A 10,445-nucleotide genomic window follows, 5' to 3' on the forward strand; every position below is an offset into this window, starting at 1 on the left:
AACCCTGCTAGCAGCATAGTTTCATGCTTATTCATCTGGCAAATTTGGCACTCCCTCACCAACTTCCTGATGTCCTTCCTCATCCCTTGCCAGTAAAAGTCCATCCTAGCCTTCTGTAGAGTTTTGTGATACCCAAGATGGCCTGCTTCAGGATTATGGTGAATATACTGCAACACCTTTTGATGAAAGGGTGATGAAGGAACTAACAACAACTTTCCTTTTCTGAAAATGAGTCCTTGCTGAAGAGAAAATTCCTTAGAGATTTGCTTCCCTTGCTGTAAAGAAATCAAAAGATTAGACACACCAACAAAAAATGCATAACTTTGGTTAAGCTCTTCTAACCACACAGGGGTGGGAAATGAAATAAGGGCTAGTCGACTCTTCTTCCTCTTTTCTAGAAAGTGCATCAACAACTTTGTTGTCTCTACCTCTCTTGTATTCGACATTAAAATCCAATAAATATTTCAGTGCTTGTAATAGCCACCCTTTGCTCCAATAAATATTTCAGTGCTTGTTGGTCAGTTTTAATCTTGAATGTCTGACCCAACAAATATGGCCTCTACTTGCCCACTGCACATACCAGTGCTAAGAATTCTTTTTCATAAGTTGACAAGGACAATGCCTTGCCCTTCAAAGCCTTGCTAAAAAAAGCTATGGGCTGGTTATCCTGCATTAACACAACTCCTAGCCTTACCCCCGAGGCATCACACTCAATTGTAAATTCTTTAGAAAAATCTGGCAACCTCAAGACAATAGGCTTTGCAACAGCAGCCTTCAAATGATTAAAGGCTTCTTCAGCTTCTACAGACCAAACAAAGGAATTCTTCTTCAATAACATTGTTAATGGGGTAGCAATGGATCCATAATTCTTGATGAACTTTCTGTAGTAACCAGTAAGCCCTAAAAACCCTCTTAGTGCCTTCATTATTTTTGGTATAGGCCAATCAAGCATGGAAGAAATTCTGGTTGGATCTGCCATTACTCCATTTCCAGAAATAATATGCCCAAGATAATCAACTTCAGTAACTACAAACTTGCATTTTGATCTTTTGCAAACAAGGACTGCTGCTGTAAAACAGATAAGACTGTTTTCAAGTGTGCAAGGTGTTCCACCATATTTTGGCTATAAATCAAGATATCATAAAAAAAAAACTAACACAAATTTTCGAAGATAAGGCTTGAAAACATGGTTCATCAAACCTTGAAAGGTGGTAGGTGCATTAGTAAGCCCAAATGGCATTATCAAGAACTCATAGTGGCCCTCATGAGTTCTAAATGCAGTTTTAGGTATGTCATCCTCATTTACCCTTATTTGATGATAGTCTGATCTGAGATCAAGCTTGGAAAAAATTTTTGCACCATAAAGTTCATTAACCAGCTCATCAATGACAGGAATTGGAAATTTGTCTTTGATAGTTGCTTGATTGAGTGCTCGATAATCCATACACATCCTCCAAGTTCCATCAGCTTTTTTAACAAACATAATAGGAGATGAAAATGGACTTTGACTAGGTCTTATAACTCCATTCTTCAACAAGTCTTGCACAATCTTTTCTATCTCTGATTTCTGGTTGTGAGGATATCGATAAGGCCTCACTGAAATTGGTGGAGTGCCTTCCTTTAATACAATCTGGTGATCAAAGGCTCTAACTGGAGGCAACCCCACTAGTTCCTCAAATACTAACCCAAATTGCTGCAACACTTCCTCTACTTTAGCTTGCAACTCAACTTTTTCCAACCTTGGTTCAACTACCACTAATTGCAATAACGACCCTTGCTTCTTAACAAAAGAGGACTTCAAAAAATAGGCCCCAGCTTCCCGCACATCAGAATTGATACCTTGTAATGACAACTTCCTGCCCTTAACCCCAAACTGCATAGACATATTAGTAAAATCCCATTGGATGGGACCCAATGTTTTTAGCCACTGAACTCCTAACACAATGTCACAGCCACCAAGAGTGAGGACATGAAATGGAACCCTGAATTTAGTACCTTGAATACTAATTAGCTCTTCACATTTACCCTGACTAAATATTTTGATTCCATATGCTACCTTAACTTGCAAACCACCATCTTCTATCACCTTCAAATTTGCAGATTCCACTACCAATGGATCTAGGAAGTTATGAGTGGATCATGAGTCCACAAGAATTTCAACAGACATGGAGCCAATCTTCCCTAGCAACTTCATGGCATTACTATTAATGCAACCTGAAATAGCATGTAATGAGACCTCAAACTCTTCAATGCCCTTCTTCTCTCCTTCAGATTATGGCAACAATTCCTCTTCAATACAGTCAACCACCTCTTGCTCAACACTAGTTTCCCCATGCAAAAAATACACTTTTGATGACTTGCAAATATGATTAGGATTTCTTTTTTCATCCATTTGAGTAGAAGTAATCTTTCTTACAAGAACCATGCTTTTCTGCCCTTTAGTAGTTAAATCACCCCCATGGTCAACAGGCCACTTATCACTATAATGCCCAATCTGTCTCCAAGATTTTCTTGCGGATAAGACATACTCTTCCTGCATCTTGGCTAAACCAAAAGCAGCTCCCAGATTTAGTGGGTTAAACATCTTTACAGGCAGCCTTATCTCATCTTTCAATCCACTAACAAAGCAGCTAAGCTTATGTTTCTCAGACAAGCCTTTCAACCTATTTGACAAGGCTTCAAACTAAGATTTATACAAATTAGTAGAAGTAGTTTGTTTTAGTTTGGTTAATGCCTCCATTGGATCATCATAAGTAGATAGCTCAAATTTGACTTGCATTGCCACAACTAAAGATTCCCAAGAATTGAACTGCCCCGAGTCTAAAGCATCTTGGTACCAAACCAATGCTTCCCCCTCCATATGGTGTGAAGCCACCATTAAGTTTTTATGGAAAGGTACTTGATAAAAATCAAAGTACTTGTTGGCCTTAAAGACCCATCTTGCAGGATCAATACCAGCAAATCTTGGAAAATCTAATCTAAAATTCCTCTGAAGCACAGCCCCTATCCTCCTGACCTCTAGGCTCTTTAGAAACCTCTTTTATCTCAACAAGAGTTTTCATTAACAGTTTCAACTGAAGAACGCAACATGTAAGAAAATTGTTCTAACCTTTCTTCCATACTATTGATGGCTTGTTGATGATTCTCCAACTGCTTTTGAACCATTTCTTGCTTTTTTGATATCCTTCTTGCTAACCTTTCATGGCGCCACGAGTACCATCCGCCATCATAACCTCTCGAAGATCGACTACTACTGATACCACTTGTAAGTTTCTTTCTAGATCCTCACTGCCAATCACTTAGAATCACATAGAGGAAATCAACAAGACATGCACAGAAAGAACTCACAAAGAACAATCAAGATTCCATGGTGAATCTTGCAGAGAATCTTTGAGGGATTCCCAACCTCCAAAAAATGATCTCACTTAAAATCTTCGATCCCAATTACATGATCATTCCTGCTTTTATAGAAGTAGTCGTGAAGAAGAAAAATAGTGTAATGTTCTAATACTCAAAACACGAACTACAAAGAACTAAACGCAAAGCATGAAATACAACAATGAAAAAACGCGTCGTTTCACTTATTCCTTATAATAGACCAAAACCCGTCGTTTCACTAAAGGACTTCATTTCGTTATTTCTGTTATTCCCAATCTATTAATTCCGTGATTCACCTTCTACACAGACTGCACTTCCATTCTTCCATTCAACCTCTTCAAGCCTTGCCCACTGCACTCGTGACAGATGGTTCTATTTCTATTGGTGGGATCTATGAGTTAACATTAGAGGATAAATGTCCTTTAATGTGGTGTTTTTTTGTTAGCCAACCTGAATTTCTCTATAAGTTGGAATGAAATACCCTCATCTCTTCAATTTTATAACCTATTTCAAGTGCTGGAGAATATGATTCGCATAACTTGTTCCAAAAAAAGGGGAAAAAAGGTGCTATTAGACTACTAACACTATCCACTACAACTTTTTTTGTATACTATATTTTGATTTTAAGTTCTTGAAAATGTGGAAGAAAAATGAGCAAACTAGAAAAATATTCAAATAATGGATAAAACTCACCACCTAGAGCATTACCATTTGCTTGTGCATAATTGTAGTCAAATTTGAGCTAAAAAGGACATTCAAGTGGCTTTAGGTAACTTCAATCATTTTATCCCATAAAGTTAGCTATGAGGTTGGTTAAATTATTATTCTTTCATTATTTTAGCCAATGTAGAGTATTTTTTAGACATCTTTGCCAATTTTGCATTGTACTAGCATTTGGCAAAACCAATGCTAGTGCTCAGAATTGTAGTGATTACAACTCAATGGAAGGCTAGCCCTAAGTCTCATTACTCTGTATATTGTGGGAATTGTCCTTGAGTTGTGATTACAACTACTCTGACCCCTTAGATGGATTTCCTTGGGGTGGCTAGTTTTATTTATAAATTGGACTTTGTTTTCCTTCTTATTTTGTCATTCTTTCACTTTTCCCCACATTTTCCAGCATCATTTTGAGAGAGGTTTTGTAATGGGGTGGGAAATAATTTTGACTAAGACTAGAGTCGAAGGGGCCATGATGGACTCTAGTGAGAATTATGCCCTTGTTGTTTTAGAGGAGAATGAGAAGTATGAGAGAGATGCCTCCCATCATGAACACTTGATTGCATGAATTTGTAGATGTTGTACTTGATGAAATTCTATCTGGATTACTACCCATGAAAGATATATAACATTGCATCTATTTCATTGCTAGTGTTGGTCTTCCTAACAAGGCATCCTATAGAATGAGTCCTAATGAGCAAGAAGAATTATAAAGACAAGTAGCTTATAGCTAAGGGGTTGGTGACCAAAAGCATTATTCAATGATGGATCTTAGCATGTGTGTTGATAGTATTGTAGTGAACAAGGCCACAATCAAGTATCAATATCCAATTTGGCGACTTGATGACCTTTTGTTCTATTGCATGATGTTACCATCTTTTTGAAGAACGATCTCAGAAGTTGGTATCATCAATTCGAAGGAGACTAGGAGACAAATGGAAGACGGCTTTCAAAACTCGAGATGAATTTTATAAATGGATGGTTATACCATTTGGGATGTCAAATGCCTCTAGTACCAATCCATCCTTTAGTAGGGTTGGGCTCCGACTCTGATGGAGTGGAAATGTCCAACCCCGACTTCCGACTCTGACCAAAGTCGGAGGCCAAGTTGAGCTCCAACTCCGACTTCAATTGAAGTTGTCAGAGTCAGAGTTAGAGCATTGGAGCCATAGAGAAAAATTGCCCAAAAAACAAAATCCAAAACTAATGGCCAAAATCACCCACAGAAACGAAAACAATCCAAATCAAATTGCAAAAATAACCCACATAAAGAAATTATATGCACAAATAAAGCTACAAAGAAAGAGTGACAGCGAAACACTTGAGTTGAAGATAACCTACAAGGGACCGACGACGAGGAAGAACATGCGTATGACATCCTTGTAGCAGCAAAACACTTGAGTTGAAGATAACCCGACCTTGGGCTGAATCTTGAAGCGTTTAAAGCCAACCAAGCGAGCAAGCTCAAGGAAGACAAGAGGAAGAGGGACGACGCAGAAGATGAAGAAGAGGAAGAGAATGGCATCTAACTCGGTCTGATCAAAGAATGTGGAGGTGATGATGGAGTGGCATACATAACGGAAGAGTAGAGGCATTGGAGGGGGAAGAGAGAAAAGAGAGGAAATGTGTAGGGTTTTGAAATAGATGAATATATAGCCTATTGAAAACGACATTGTTTAAGATTTTCTTAAAAAAAAAAAAAAAATTTGCAAAACGTGGAACTAGGGGACTTGAACACAAGTTCTCATGTTGCCAAGACACCATATCAACCATTAGGCCACTCAACCTATCATATACATTACAATATTAAATATATCAAGTATAAATATTGGAGTCGGAGTTCGGGGATCGGGGATCGGAGCCGATATCAACTCCAACTCTGATTCTGATTATTTTTTCCACAGCAACTCTGACTTCAACTCCAAACTTTGAATTTTTCAACTCCATCAGACTCCTAGTCAAAGTGAGCGTTGGCCGAAGTCAAAGCGAGTGTTGGCCGAAGTCAAAGCGAGAGTCGACCGAAGTCGGAGCTTTTGCCCAACCCTACTTTTTAAGGGCAAGAAGAACTGGAACAAACACATAAGCTCATGTTTTATCTAACCAACCCCTTAGGTATAAGCTAGCCTACTTATCGTTGTAATTCCTTTGCTCCTTGGGGCTCATTTTAGAGTGCGGTTGCTTTCAGGATGTGGTGTACAATCTAGGTTTTACATTCTACAATCACAAATTGCAACCTAAAGACTTTACCCTTTTTGTAAAAAGCTAGAAACTTTTTTAAAATCTTAAACTAAAACCCTAAAATGTAAAGCTTAAACTGCTAAAATCCTTAACTGTAATTATTTATAAGACCATCTGTAGTTACCACTCTGGCAATTCTTCGACCATAAATCCGGTTGTCCTTAGGGAGGCAGCCACCATTGCCACCTTGGTGAAAATCCACCTCAGCTGAGGTGGATATGGCCACCCTAGTGTCGAGGGGCCACAAACCACTCCAAATAGGGTGGACAACCACCCCTATTTTAAAAAAACATAAAATTCTATTTTATTTTTTAAAAAGAATAGTGTGAGTAATATGATGTGGTTTAAACCATGTCCTCATTATAGATTTTTTCTTAATTTCATAGGTTGTCTTGTTAAGAAGAGTAGTACTTGGAATGGAATCAATGGAATGTTGTATATTTTCCATGGGTGGCAATCCAGATGGAATTTCATTAGGTAGGTACTCAAGTGTGCATGGTAGAAGGGATCTCACACTTCTCATTCTCTTTTAAAATAAGGGCATAATTCTCACTAAACTTGTAACGCCCGTCCTTGTGGTAGGTCTTTTTATAAAATATTTTGAGAAAGGACGACAAGAATTACCGTCCGATTTAAAACTTTTTGCTTCTTCCAAGGGTGCAAGACTCTACGTTTATAAAATAAAAATGTGCTTTTACAATAAAAGAGGTTTACAGCGGAAAACATCAATTTTAATAATAAAAGGCCTCTCTTACATTTAAGCCTCGTGCCTAGACTTCCGTGCTCTTCCCCATGGGCCGTGTCCGTCCCGTGCTTCATTTCCTTCCCTGTAGGGGGGAGAGACATGCATAAAAACTAAAATGAGTCGAAGACTCGTAAGCATTACTTCATGCAGTTAAAATATAATAACGTAGGTTTTCATTCATGCATTCATCATTCGTACATACTATACTTACATGCATGCGTACATACGTGCGTTCATTTGAAAACGTTACTGGACGGGGTTTTCCTTTCTTTTCGTAAAACGTGTCACCCGTCAGTGCCTTCATTTCTTAAAGTGCGTTTGTGCATGCATACATATGTACATACATACATTCTTTCTTTTCACTTTCATAGGCCGGTACACACTGTTACGCCCCGTGTGTTAGGGTTAGCGGCCCTTTGACCTGGATTCCGCCCGTGGCCACAGGTTGGAAATACCTTTTCATAGGGGGCAGCACTGGGTGCACTACCAGTACTACTTACCCGGCATTGCAATCTGCCCATTCATTGATACCCTTTCATTCATTCACGTGGCCGTTACGTATCTTCATACATTTCATGCTTTCATTCATTCATTCATTCATTCATTCATGCCAGCTCTGAAGAGCTGGAGCTTTCATTTAGTTCTCTTTTTTATTTAACATGAGAAAACATTTCTTTTCATGAGAAAACGTCATTTCGTGAGCATGGGCTTAAACATCCTCTTTCATGACGTCCACGAGCATCACCTCGCGGCATTCACAAAAGTGTCAGTTTGCACCGTCCATAAAACATAAAGCACGGGCTCAAACTTCACCTTTCGCGGCATCCGTAGGCATCACCTTAGACGTCGGCCTTCGCGGCGTCCACGAGCATCACCTTGCGGCGCTCGCGACAGTGTCGGTCCATAGGATCCACGAAGGCGTCGGCTCAAGCTCGTCTTTCGTGCATTTACATCAGTTCGTTTTCTTTTAAAATACATATAATAGATACATCTTATAGTCATCCATTCGCATGCGTACAGTTAATAACTTTGGGTGCGTAAAAGGGGGCTTTCATGGAGGGGTCATACATACATATACGTTTGAAAGCATGGCATCTTCTTTCGTAAGCATTTTCTTAAAGAGAAGAGCTTTTCCTTTTCGTTTCGTAATTTCTAAAAAACTCTAGAAGGGCATGAACGTAATACTTACCTGGACTCCATGCTACTTTCATACCATGCAGTCCATTCATGCGCATGTCAGCTGGCAACCTACATGCATACATAACCTTAACGTCATTCTCTATCTAACGCATGAGCAACTTAAACTATAAATAGAACTACACTATACTTGGAACACTCTCCTTCTATCCCGTGCACTTACATGCCCTTTACTACGTTAAAACCTCATTCCCATCCATACAAGCCACACGACTCTAAGCCAACTCTGAGACTTAAGCACTGTGCAACTATACTGTGGACAGATTACCCATTACATATGGTGAATCCGTCCGGCACGTGTGTCTAACCAGATTACACATGTACCTTACCCCTTTATCACCTAAGATCAACATATAACATGTTGATCACTTGCTCGGAGGGACAAGGGTCATACTCCGATACCAACATTCTCTTAACTCGGCTAGCATGACTCTTCATGCTACCCGTCCCTTCTTACAGTTCATCCTAACACTTAGTGCGACAAGGCTCCATTCACAACTACGCCTTATGTCACATCATATAGCTCAAGACTATTCCCAAGCTACACAGTGACCTTGTCACATCACCTGACATCCCGCTACGTCATTTCTTACATCAACCCTTAACTCATCACTAGGACGATTCCTCACGTACTCTCGTAACATCATGACATTTCGTCACGTTCTCGTTACGCCATTCCAAAGCTAACTCCTTATCCATCATAAGCATGACTGTCAATAACCACGTCACTTCGTGACGTTGCCCAATCATGCTTCCGCTGCGTACTCTTACACTTGTTCTGCTACTTCACGCATGCTTCCAGCCGTAAGTCAATCACGGTGACACTTGTCACCTCAGACTACAGGCTGCACCATAACTACTTTGGGACATTGTTCCACAATTCCTAACACTATTCATCATGTTCTACGCCCATCAATTACACAACCATCCTTATCTTTGAGACACGCCACACGGAGTGTCGCTGCCTCATGGAGTACACTCCATGTATACTCCATACACGTTACGCCACATCACCACTACGGCATACCCGCCGTATAGTGTGTCACTCCATTACATGGAGTACATTCCACATATACTCCATTCAAATACACCACGCCACATCACTATTATGGCGTACACGCCATATGGTACATCACTCCACCACATAGAGTACACTCCACATGTACTCCATTTACACACATTACGCCACATCACCATTATGGCATACCCGCCATATGGTGCGTCACTCCATTACATGGAGTACACTCCACGTGTACTCATCCCATTCCACAATACGCCAGGAGGGTATATTTTACATATACTCTCCTTATCTCACACTACACCACACACAGAGTACACTCAGCGTGTACTATTCCCACTCCACATACGCCAGGAGAGTATATTCTACATATACTCTCCTTATCCCACACTACGCCACACGCAAAGTACACTTAGCGTGTACTGTTCCCACTCCACATGCCATGACATCCATACATCACATGCCCCACAACAACACTGCACAGCACAACCACGCCATAATTACGGCACAACTCCACAACTGCATAGTCCACAACACTTCACAAATACGCCCAACACTTCACAGCGCATCTCAATACTACACCGTCATTCCCCTAATACTAACGGCACAGTCCACAACCTAGTCCACTAATCAATATCTAACATAATTAAAAGGGATAGAGAGTTATACCATCGACGAGATACCCGTGCGTTGCTCGCTGATTGTCACAGTCGATGACGTTGGAGAGGTCATACGTGACTGCTAACCCACGTTCGTTAACTGTTTGGGCATTTGGATAGCTAGGTGTGGTCTTGGAAGGGCTCGTGAAGGCCTTGTGATGGTGGCAATAAGCGTAACACGGCAGATCTAGCCGTGTATAGTAGCGGTCAGTCACACGCAGTGACTGTCCATCACGTGCAGTGATTACCCACCACGTAAAGTGGTGGTTTGACCCTAGGGCTCGGCTAAGGGAGGTGCGATGGAACTCATGGTGGCGTCGAGGTGGCGCCACGGTGGCTCACGACGGCAGATCTGGCCGCACAGTGGGTGAGAGGCCGTGGGAGAGTGAGAGAGAGTGTGCGTGCATGGGTGGCAGATTAGGGCCATGGGAGGTTGGGTTGGCTTGGTGGTGGCCTGAGGAGGCTGATGACGGTGGTTACCCACCGTGGGTGG

Source organism: Juglans microcarpa x Juglans regia, chromosome 6D (assembly GCF_004785595.1).
Source record: "Juglans microcarpa x Juglans regia isolate MS1-56 chromosome 6D, Jm3101_v1.0, whole genome shotgun sequence".
Taxonomy (NCBI): domain Eukaryota; kingdom Viridiplantae; phylum Streptophyta; class Magnoliopsida; order Fagales; family Juglandaceae; genus Juglans; species Juglans microcarpa x Juglans regia.